This window comes from Cuculus canorus, chromosome 3, assembly GCF_017976375.1.
Source record: "Cuculus canorus isolate bCucCan1 chromosome 3, bCucCan1.pri, whole genome shotgun sequence".
Lineage (NCBI taxonomy): Eukaryota > Metazoa > Chordata > Aves > Cuculiformes > Cuculidae > Cuculus > Cuculus canorus.
The window spans coordinates 22,824,986-22,837,005 of NC_071403.1; the positions used below are offsets into that span (position 1 = coordinate 22,824,986).

Genomic DNA, 12,020 nt, shown 5'->3' on the forward strand with positions numbered 1-12,020 from the left:
AAGCACCACTTGGGCAAGCAGTGAGGTGGTCTGTCAAGCAAGGTAGTTGACCTATGTTATGTCCCATGGATGCATCAGAAAACCCCTTCAAGGATAACCAACAGAGCAGTTTAGTCCAGAAGTGCTAAAACCTACATGTGACTATGGGCGAGGCTGTAAAATCTTTGCTAAATAAGATAGCCTGTAGATGAAAAGCAACCAGAAAAAACCCCGACTCCTCCTTCCTTCGCAATCTCTCTTCCCTATCCTCTTGCAAAATTTGCCATGGTCAAGTGCTTTTATGACACCTGGGAACTCCCATGCATCCATCAAAAAACATCTCAGCCAGACAAAATCCATCAGCAAAACACGGTATCAATCCTTAAATCATTAGCAAGTCTCAGCCTTCCCAACCTACATCTTCTTAGTTCCAAGGTGTCATTCACAAGCAGCAAGTATTCCTGACCAAGCAAGAAAACTATTAAAATGGGGATACAGCAAATTGTCAGTCATACAATGTTGTTGGTGCTAAACCCTGCTGATGAGGGTTTTTATGCTGTCTCACAGATACATAAAATTGTATGTAAAACCACCCTGGAGTTGCCTCACACACTCTAACAAGACCTATGTGAAACCAGACTGTGGAAGCAAACCCTGCCTTTCAATGCCAGACATGGGCATGTCAGCAACAGTAGCCAAGGCACTGCAAGGCTGCTGACAAGACTGGAAACACCACACGGGAACATGCCCAGTGATCAGCAGTTGAAAACACAACCACTGTTCTTGCTCTGTGCCCAGTGGAGATGAGATCTCATCACCAGCAGAGATCTGGGTCACCACCAGGAAGCTGGAGTTATCCTAGCACAATCTTCTAGGTAATGCTCCCGAAAGGAGAAACAATTCTGTGGCAAGGTTGCATCTGACAAGATCCTGGGTGTAAAACAAAACCAACCACTGGCAGTTTCTTTGCTCCCTGGCAATACCATCCTACTGAAAAAAAAATCCCACCAAATTCTATGATGTACAAAAAACACTTCGCAGAAAGAGTTTGTTGTCAACGAAAAGTTCAGCCTGCAGTGTCTCAAAAGCTGGCAAAAACATCTTGATTGCCAAACTCAGCGACCTGAGTGCCAGCCTAAAAAGTACATTTGCCTATCCTGTACTTCAAAAATGAAAACCGGAATGTGGAAAAGGAGAAAGCAAGAAAGATAATGAAGCATCAGTGTTAAACCTACGATAGTTATAAAAACAACACCGTGCTGAGTCTCTACACAATCAAGTAGCTGATACATATCCAGATGCAGAGCCAAACCAGCTTTCCATTTCTGCTAACCAAAGCTTTTGCAATCTTCCTGTATGCCATTTCCTTGTTTACATCTCATGGTATTAGAGTTCAACTTGTGGAGAAACACGTATAACAAACCTAGAAAGTGAAATGCGATATTATTTACAGAATAAGACAGCACACCATTCACAAGAATTCGCAGGTGCAGATACCCCAATTCTGTTCCTCAGTCCAACATCGACTCCAAAAATCCTGTACCAGTCAGAATAGCTGATGTGCACATGCCTTCACTCTTGTTGAAACAATAGCCTCTTTTAGTTCATACAATCTTCTGAAGAAGCAGGCAAAAACGTCATGGGAAAAGTTAGGAAATATCTGCAGAAAACAGTCCACAAGATTAAAGGCAAAACGAGCCCTTTAACTTGTAGGAAGTACATAACATGGAGGAGAAACACACAGCTTTGTAACCTAGCCTCTCTTCCTAAAGGCTTTTTTTTCCAGGATGGAAAAGGGGGTTGAAAAACCTTTAGAAAATAAAACACTCCAGTGGTGGAACATCACCCTTACAAACAGAGCGCTGCAGGCAAAATCCATTTTTTTTTGTGTGGCAAAATCTGGGAGCCGATACCCACTCCCCCAACATACAAGGATCTCCTACTGGCGGCAGGGATCTTGGCAGGCAGGATGAATCCTCCCTTCACTCTCTTCCCAAACAACACTCTTCTGCTGTGTAGGGCATAGAACTATTTTTTAATTAATCCAACACAACGTTTGAGCTGCTTCAGGGTTAAGCTAAGCATTTTCTGTCTTTAATCAGCATGGTAAAAGTAACTATAGAGAGAAACACTCTGCCACAGGCTAGGGAATTGAGGACAGAAATAAGCCGCAATGGAGCCACCCTTGACCTCTCAAAATTTCACTTCCAGAGGACTCAAATAAAAGAAACATAATTTTTCATCAGCAAGGAAATGGGACAGGGAGACTGGCTCTTGGTCACATTATGGTTAGAAATATTATCACATAAAAGTCCTTATGGAGTTGTAACATCCATCTTCTATTCCAAACTGTAAGACTCAAAAAAAAGCTATCACAAAAAATTTCCCCCCACTATCAGGACAGCACTAAGCACTCAGATTTAAAATGAATGCAATTCTCCTCTTGGAAGAGGCTACATAGCTCCTGTAAGAAACAAATGCTTCCATGTCAAAGCAGATTCTTCTCTGCATGCACTCAATTCTGCTTATTATTTTTTTATCGTCTGGTATGCATCTTCCTACAGGATTGCTTGTGTTAAGGGAAATACTGACATTAGCTCTGCAAAAAACAGACTCCTGTTCTGTGCCAACACCACGAAGGTTAATAGCAATTGTGGCTTCAACTCTGCTTTTGTCCTGTGCTGAACAGACCATATAACCACCAGCATTTTAATTCTCACACAGGCTTCTCCCTCAACTCACGGTCATTCTGCAGGATTTTACTAAGGTCATCTATACCCAATAGTATTTTACAAACTGTAGGAGTGAGTCAAAGTATAAATTTGATGTTTCTTATTGCACACCATATGAGGACGTGAGAGCTGATCACAGAAGAATACAAGTTGCCTTTTCATTTCACAGCTCCTAGAGTCAAAAAGGGTGTGTAGGACCTTGATGCACACCAGATGTTTTAAAGTAAGGTGGAAAAACTAGTGTGGATACATTTGTCCATCGTGAAAGCTTCCTGATGGCTACCACCTGGCTGTGCTGCAGTGAACAGACTTGCTTTGCCTTTGAAAGATTACAAGCTTAATGGAATGGGGGTATTCACACCTTTCATAATGTATAATCCTTCTTTCAACCCTGCTCACTTTTCCTGCAAAGGAATTTGACAAATCCATCAGTACCATGTGAGAAAGCCTCAAAACAACTAATTTTGTTACATATATTCTTATATCTATTTAAGAAGAATGGATTATTTTAAAGAAAGTTTGGGTCAAACCACATCCACGGTTTCACTAAGTTGCACATTCAGTGCAAGAAATGAAACAGCATAATTTTTTCACTGGTTTGTAGCAAGTCTTGAGTCAGTTTCCTCCAGAAATTTTCATTTAGAATTTGTGCTTGGACCTAAAAAATAAATAAAAGGTTTTCACATCAGTTCCGGGGGACTCAGCCACTACCCTCCCTGCAGCAGGCACTCTACAAATGCATACAGAGACTTCATATCTCTGTCCTGAAAAGCCAAGTTTCATCTTGTAGTTCAGAGACTGGAGGTTGCTTGCTTTTATTTTTGAGAAAAAAAAAAAAGGAAGATTTCATCATGAAAACAAAAAACAAAAAGAAAAGTAGCCTGGCAGAAAAGTGCTATTTCTGAGGAACAGGAATAGGCACCCATCATTTATAATAGCCCCTCATGTGAAGCTCATTGCAGACATCAAAAGTGTTTCCATGGACTTGAGATAAAGCCTGGAGGGTTCAAAATAATGCCAAGAGTGGACATTGCTGTCCTTGGCTATGTGGCACGGGGGTGCATGAAGGCGAGACTCTTTCATCAGACAAAATACTTCCCAGTATGAGAAGCCTGGGTGCTGCTGGAGGCACTGTGGTACCACGAGCGTGCATGCTCATAAGTGGAGCTTTCAAACATATGACTCACCCAAAATGGAGGGAGACTTCCAATAACTTTCTTGTTGGTGACTCTGCAGCTCCTATTTCTACAGCCCACACTGGTTCAAAGAACACCACAGGACATGCACAGGAAAGCAAAAGCAGTGTTTCAGGCCAGCGACAGGTAAATACATGCACAGCCGAGGCAAGATGAGGTCTGGGAATTTCACAAGCCTTACATATCTAAACCTAACCAACTTCTTCACTGAACGCTGTCTCAATCCTTTTTCTGCATGTTTGCAATTATAAAAGGAGGGTTTGGAGATTTACCTAGGGCTTGTGAGGCGATAGAGTATTTTGCTCACAATGCAATAGAACAGTATTTATGTCTGTTGGTTTTTTTTTACATTTCCTTGTGCACGTACACCACCTCCTTCTTTTAGTCTGGCTCTATATCAGGAGCAGAACCAACAACCCTTCTGGCTTTTGGAGCAAAGCGCTGCCTAAGCCAGCCTCGAGCTCAGCACTGAAATCACTCATTCTCCACATGGGACTGTGGAGAAAATCTCTTGCCCATTAAGTATCCCACTTTCTTTCTTATTGTTCTGGAAGCATATAATCAATGAACTGCACTTTTTCTGAACACCTTCTGCTTTATTGAGTACTTCAGTTACTGGTTCCAGCTGCACCTCCTTGTCCTTTGAGGCATCAGTTAAGGTTGCATGGTTTGATATCCAAGTCCCCAGCTATCAGTCTCTTCAAGGAAAAACGGTTGGATGCTATAAGGCCTATGAGAAAACATGCATTTAGTCCATAACCATGGGCTCCTGAAGCACAGCTGTTATGTGCAAATCTCAATTTCTGCAATTTTCTTGCTATTGCCTCATTATCTTTACTACATCCCAGCAGAAACTAGAGTCCCTGCAGGCAGAGGGAGGAAGTCTTTATGCTTCCAGCTGCATCTAATGCTGGCTAGTCAACCAGATGTAAAATGTTGCATCAACCTGATGTTTCACTTCAAAGTCTCAAAATTCTTCTTACTGCTGGGACTAGGTGCTTGTGGTTTGAGTTACCACTGGGGAAATGGAAACTCACAGCCAACACTTCAGATTACTTCCCAACACTGCCAGGGTGCCCTCAAAATAAAAACAACCAGAAGATAGATGTCGGATGCAAAAGAGTTTAAATCAGATACACAGAAAATACTCTGTAATAAAGTTAAGTGCAATTAATTGAAATGAAGGTTGAGGCTCCCAGTAAGTCATCATTTTAATCTTAAGAGTAGGACAGGATCCCTAAGAAGCAGTTCTAGCCGCAAGGACTTGACCACTAAATTTATTCCTGCAGGTGCTGACTTCATGCTGTTGTTGTCTCGCAGCCAGACCATTCCAGCTAAGCAGCCTTTAAAATTTTTGGCAGAATCCATAGACTGAAACTCCATTTTTTAAGTACAGTCATGCACAGAAAAACTAATAATTGAACTTGCTAATGAAGAATAAAAATACCAGATCAATGAGCATACAGTCTTAGGGACATAACACTAATCCCTCACTTGCTCAGATAGCTCTTTCAAAGAAATGTTTATGTTAAAATTTAAAGTTATGTTTAACATTAATCTTAGAGAATTTTACAACAGAATGTACCGATTTTAAAAGGATTCTACAGTTTTAATGAATTCCTAGAACCCATAGACAGAAATTAAATGGGAGGGGGGGACCTACAGTGTTGGCTAGACATATTTCAGTATTTGTTACCATAGAAACAAGCCAGCAGATTTAGGTTCTGGAGTTATCCTTGCTATAAAATATTAAACTTCTTACGATTTTTGCATATGTATATTATGGCAAGAACACTGTCAATCCTGATAAAGCCCAAAGCATCTTAATTATTTAACAGGATTTTAGCTTTTTTTTTTTAACAGAGTATCTTTTATTTTTTTTTCCTTAACAGGCTGTATTTTAAAATCTTCCAGTACTTCCAGAATACTAAAGAGACACTTCGGGCTGACAGAATAATATTCAGGAGATGCACAGGAGATAAAGACTTTTTCTTCCACGATGCTGTAGAGAAGTGGTAGATAGAAGGAACACAAACATATTCTGATAAAGTAGATTCAACAGTAATGATAAAAGTTATACCAATTAACAACTCTGTTAATTTTACCAGCTAAATGTACATTCAATATTGTATTTCATTTGAAAGAGAGTTCATACTTCAAATACGATGTTTTTGTTTTCAGCCCCAGTAATGCAGAAATGCTGAATTACAAAATTTAAGTGATTGAGATAACATCTCAACACTTCAATGCTATCAAATACTTCTGGCAGATGCTTGAGAAACAAAACAAACGCATTGTCCTTTCATGCTTCAGAAGAGCATCTACAGTTGTGTTCAATCCACAGCACGCCCAGCATGGAAAGGATCAGCAATTCAAACCAAGAGGAAGAGCAGATGTTTACTACAGCAATGCTCCTTCAAAAAGGAAGGGAAAAAAAAAAAAAAAAGCTTGTTCCAACAACTTGAATGGCAGAGTGGACTGACAGTTCAGCTTGCCATCTAGAGAAGTCCTGAACATCATTTGCCTTTGGGACACAAACTCAGCCTGGAGCAGTGGGGAAGATCAACACTTGGACAAGCCCAAGCGCACTGCCACCGGGACTGACTGGATGTGTGTAACTGGCTTTGACCCCAATTTCACAGCCAAAACTGCTTGCATGTCACAGCCCTTGCTTTTTGTTTGGATTCAAGAAAATCTGTTTACTGGAGGCTCAACATGAGGCTTCCACATGATGAAAAAATGAAAAACTTGAGAGTAAAAGCCATAAACCACACAGCTGTTTCATTACTATATTCCTGCACTGAAGGGGATCAGGAAAAACATCAACAGAAGCAAAGCAAACCAGAACTAAGAATAAAACTGAGTGAGACTGAAACATCTTCTTCCAAGAATTAAACAATGCTTTTTATGAAGTATAAAGATAAGCAGAGCGACTACCATTTCCTAATGCTTGTGAGGTCAGTCCTCTAACACAAGTTCTCAAATAGCCAATTAAACGGACCCAGTTCTCATTAAGGTGCTATGCTCACATGTGTGCCATCATCTTGAAGCCTCATAGCTCAAGCCTCTTAAAAAAAAATGGAAAAACTTATTCTTGAAGGCTTAAAAGACAACCCTTTAACTAATGGAAAATCTTTAACATTTTAAAAGAGGAAAATGGTAAGATGGCTTAATTTTAAATGAGTAAAAATTTAAATGTCACTTCCTGCATGTGACATCGATTTGAAGAACCTTGCATTTTTCTTTCCTTTGGTGTGGTTAATGGTGGAATCTTTGTAGAATACATTTCTATGGCATTTACTGTTGCATGTTTACGTTCATAACTTTGCATTGCTTTGCATAACTATGAACACAAGAAAAGCAGAAAGTGATTTTTCCTTCGTAAAGAAAGGGAGAGATCTAAAAAGTAGCATGTTAGTAGGGCTTTCAAAGAAAGACAGACTGTAAAAAAACTTATCCAAACACTCAAGGGAAAACCACACAATTTCCTTTCACTGACAGCTGCAGTGAGGTACAATGAGTATATTTTATCTGAGCAGTCATGTACACATGTTATAGACAGAGCAACTCTGTGTACTACAGAGAATTTACCAACACAAGTCCACAAAGGGCACCACTATCAACCTGCAGTTGAGAGTGGGAAGCTATTCAGATGTCTGAATAAATCCTGGAATGATAAGAGATGCAGGTAGCAGATGTTGTCAAAGATACGCCATTGCATACATGCAGCATTCAAATGCAGAACTATCAACCCCCTTAAAGTATCCTCTTCTACGCTCACCAGGCCAGGTTTGTTCCTTAGGGAGCTGTGCTCTGCTGGACATGGGGCTCTGGGGACTTTCATTGACAACTGCTGCTGAAAGTGTCAACACCTCAGCACACCCCTTCATCATTCTTGGCAAGCACTTGTAAGTCAAGGGCTGGTTCGAAGCATCGCTTAAGAAATGCAGTGTAGCTTTTATAAAGTTTTCTGCAAAATTCATGCACACAAGTAAAATAAAGCAGACACAACCCTACAATGCACTCCAGGTATATCATGGAACAAAGAGCTATCATTCAATCAGGCCACTCAGCTGATAGACACCTCTCCCATTCTTCGTTAAAACCTGTCCCTGAGAAACCCACGCACACAGTGATGGCTTTTAAATAATAAGACACACAGCCCTCCGATTTAAATGACAGTTTGTGGCGCCACTGGGGATGGCTTGTGTTGCTCTCCTGTAGTATCAGGACAGCACAGGGTCAGTGCCCAGCCACCCTGCAGCTCGGATTCTAACACGGCCACCCCAGCACAGGGTGACAAAAAGAAAGAGGAGACAGCAAAACCCTCATGCTGCTGAGCAGGAGGAAGGTGTGTTCCAGTTCTGGATAACATACTCCCTCTTGTCTGCTTAAAACTCTGCTTTACAAAATAAACTGGGAAGATAAAGCAGGAGATTGTGTTTCTCTGTCTCATAACACAAGAAAATTAATTTAAACCAAATAAAACCTCAGCAGATGTAAAAGAACTTCTCTCAGTTTACCCAACAGTAGTTCATTCCCTTTTATACCACGGAGGCCAAGATTCCAGTCGGGAAACTCGTGTCTAGTCCCTTTCTGAATCCATCTCAGCAAACTTAGGAAAGAACATAAACATCTATCTCATGCTTCAAACTTGACCTAACAATTAACTGATAAAGCCCAGACCACCACAGGCTGTCAGGATGCTACAGTTGCCGTTTAAGGTGGGGCAGAAGTACTGCTCTTTTCTCTAGTGTCTTGTTGCTGGTCACCAAAACAGAGAGAGGAAATTGGGGTATACAGACAGGGATCCAAACTGGCACTGAAATGCATATTTCTGTTCTATTACTGGAAGATTAACATGCAAGAGAGTTGATGAATGGGAAGGATTAAAAATAGAACCAAAAAAAAAAGTGAAATGACTAATTGCTAGGAAAGGGAACTGATGATTTATAGAAGAGAAAATTAGTAAGATTTAGGAAACTGAAGGGAATAAGCAGCGAGTGAGCTGCAGGGTGGGACCATCTGGTGTGTACAAGGCACGGCAGTACAGGGCATGTGCCCCCAGTTTCAGCTGCCCCTCTCTCCTTCTCTTCCAGCCTTCAGACATGCAGAGCAGACACAGCTGAAATAGGCAGTGTTTAGAGATTACTGGCTGAAAATAACTGATCTTAAAACAAGAAGCTGCAATTGGTTTATAATAATATTCTATAATCTGAAACAAAAAGAAACGGTCTTCACTCAATTAAATGCTTCCATGCAGTTTCACAATGAGCTGGTAACACTGTCGTGTTCACATCTGTATCCCAGCACTTCCTAGAAATTTCTAAAAACAAATAAATATTTGTTCAACTACATTTTCAGTTATTTTAGAAAGGGATAAGTAAGGATGGATATGGAGGGCATTTTTAGCATTTACTTATTTTTAATTTTGGGGTTATAACTTCTCAACATGAGCCCATGCTTTTGGTCCAATGCTGCCTTGCTTTGCAACCATTAAGGTAATCAAACACTTTAGCAGTTGGCAGGCAACCAACAGGCACCCCAAAGCAGCATAAACCTGAACAGTAATCCAGCACCTTAAAATCTACTATGATCAGCTGTTTGCTCAGTGTCTTCAATCCATTTGCTTTTGTGGGGAATGATAATAGGAAAAAAATCCCAGATACACTGTGAAACTGTAAAAGCATTTCACATTCTAGCATAACACTTGTTGATCTTTTTAACTTAATACCATTTTTACATTACTTACAAAAATACTTTTTTTCAGCTTAAAAAAAAAATACAACTGCCTACATCCTCTTTGGGCTATGCTCATGAATGAGCTACTGTCTGCATTAGAAACAAGCACCTGGATCAATTCATGGGCATCCAGTGAAGCCAGTTGGTTTCCTTTCCAAACTCTAATTTACAAAAGACACCGTCAAATCCCAGCTTGTGGGTGGCCTTGCTATTAAATATAAAATCTCAGGGGTGGAAGTAATGACGTGCAGGAGGCAGAGGGGCTGCCTGCCACAGTGGCTCCTGGCGGCTGAAGGAGCCCAAGGCTCCTACTTGCGGCAGCCATGCATGGGAAGGAGACCACTCCTTTCCCTGGAGAGGTTATTATAAAGGCACTGAGGCAAATACTTAACATACTTTTCTGAAGTTCCATTATGAAATACCATAGTGAAGACTCATTAAGAAACAATTTTGTGCTATCTTTGGGAGATCTTGCATTTCCTCACATGAGTCTTTATGTCGGCTCATCACCTTTACAGCCAAATACGTTTTGCGCAGGGTAACCAGCAGGACCTGGATTCACACAGACAGTCAGGCAAGACATAGGTCTGAGACCGTGTGGAGGCATCGGCACGTTTTTGTTCAAGCACAGTTGTCTTATTAACTTAAACACCCAACAATTCATCAGAGACACTTCCTACCACACCCTCCCATTTCACCTGGTCTGGCTCCTACACATTGTAGGCAGAAGTTTTCCATCCTTCTCTTCCCGAAAGAAAGGACAAGCTCAGAAGAGCTGTCATTGTGTCATTAACACCGGAGGGGTGGGTCAGGCTCTGCAAGAAGTCTAAGATAAAAAGTCCTACCAACCATGCAGCCTTCTGTGCTCCCAGTGCTACAACATCTAAATTTTGCACTATGCCCTCTCCCCTCCCATCCTGCAGGAGGAGTTTTCTTTTGGACATGAAGATACTGTTTCAGAAAGACTCCAGCAGCTCCTCCTGCTCCACTAAAGGAAGATAGTCAGAGTCTGGGTTTAAGAGATATATCATCTTGATGCATTTTTCTTATTTTTCTTGCTGAGGTCCAGTTTTACTCATCAGCCTTTTGAAGGAGCACCTTTTCATTCAACATGAATATGCAGAGGATGTTTTCCCTCTATACAAAGACTAAGATCTAGGAAAATAGCATAGGACATCTGCTGTGACAAAACTCTGCATGAAGAGCAGTAATAAAAAGTTTTTGAGACCCTGATATACGGAAGAATCAATACACAAACCTTGAGTTCCAAGTAAACACACCATTCTTGGTTTAATGCTGTAGGCTACAACACTGTGTATTTTTCCACTCAGTAGTGCTAACAGTCTCCCTATTAACTAAACAAACTCCCATATTTGATTTAATGGGAATCTGTTGTTCTAAACAAAATATTAAAGGCAAGAAGGTTTACTTAAGCTGCCAAGTATTTAAATGAAACTGAGGAGAAAAAACAGAACAGACATAACACATTTCACAAAAGGGCAGATATAACAATAATTAAGTTGAAGTGGCCAAGAGATGAAGCAATAGAAAATTGGAATCAATTAATATATAATATTCAAGAAATGTTAAATCTACGCTGAAGACTCAACAATGTATTCACACAAAAAGACGTGGTGATGAAAAGCAGATGCTTTGCATAGTCAGCAACAAGACGTTTCACAAGTAGTCATTAAAACAGAGACCGGTAATGCCACATTGAAGAGCTTGTCGCAGAACAGGAGTGCTGTTAGTGTAGGCAGGGACGGACAGTGCACAAGAGCCTGTGCATCACCCCTGCCACCAGAAGAGCTCTTCAGCACCTACTGCCAGCCTGATGGGTAAATATGGCTTAGGTAAGTACCTTTCCTCTGGAGAAACACCTTTTGGTAAAACCAGAACGACAATCTGTGCAACCAGCAGAATCACAGCACCTCACCAGTGCCCACTCTCAACTGCACTAGGGAGCAAACTTCAGTCTCCAGGTTTGTCTTGACCCAAGTAGGCACCCAACACTGGCTTCTCTTCTGGCCCCTACTGAGGTCACCCTCCCCACTGGCTTTCTTCAAAATATGACATAGTGGTCCAGCTCCCCTCCACCCCCAGACCAGCACTCTCAGAATTCTGTCCTCTCAGAATTCCTTCCTGAATTCCTTAGCCAGAATTCAAACATAACTTTAGGTCCACAAGTTTACTTCTTCCAAGGCGTAGAAGACTAACTCAGACACACAGATAAATTTTACATGGGCTCTAGAAACCAACTTTTACTTCAACAAGGACCAGACATATGCACAGCCAGAAAAAACAGCAGTTACCTACATGCTCTATCTTTTCTTTCAGCGGATGCAGTGGGGAATACAGCAAGTACTCTTTG

General features: G+C 41.0%; 1 protein-coding gene across 12 annotated transcripts in view; it reads right to left on the minus strand.

The window, feature by feature from the left end:
- BACH2 (BTB domain and CNC homolog 2) overlaps positions 1 to 12,020 on the minus strand; it is a 193,932-nt gene that overhangs the window by 151,621 nt on the left and 30,291 nt on the right. Inside the window, exon 1 of one of the 12 annotated variants that reach the window (XM_054061306.1) lies at positions 1,477 to 1,547. The exons of the other annotated variants lie outside the window; for them this stretch is intronic. The gene's annotated coding sequence lies outside the window, so the exon portion shown is untranslated. Of the gene's footprint in view, positions 1 to 1,476; positions 1,548 to 12,020 lie in introns of those variants that run through there. 12 annotated transcript variants of the gene reach the window in all.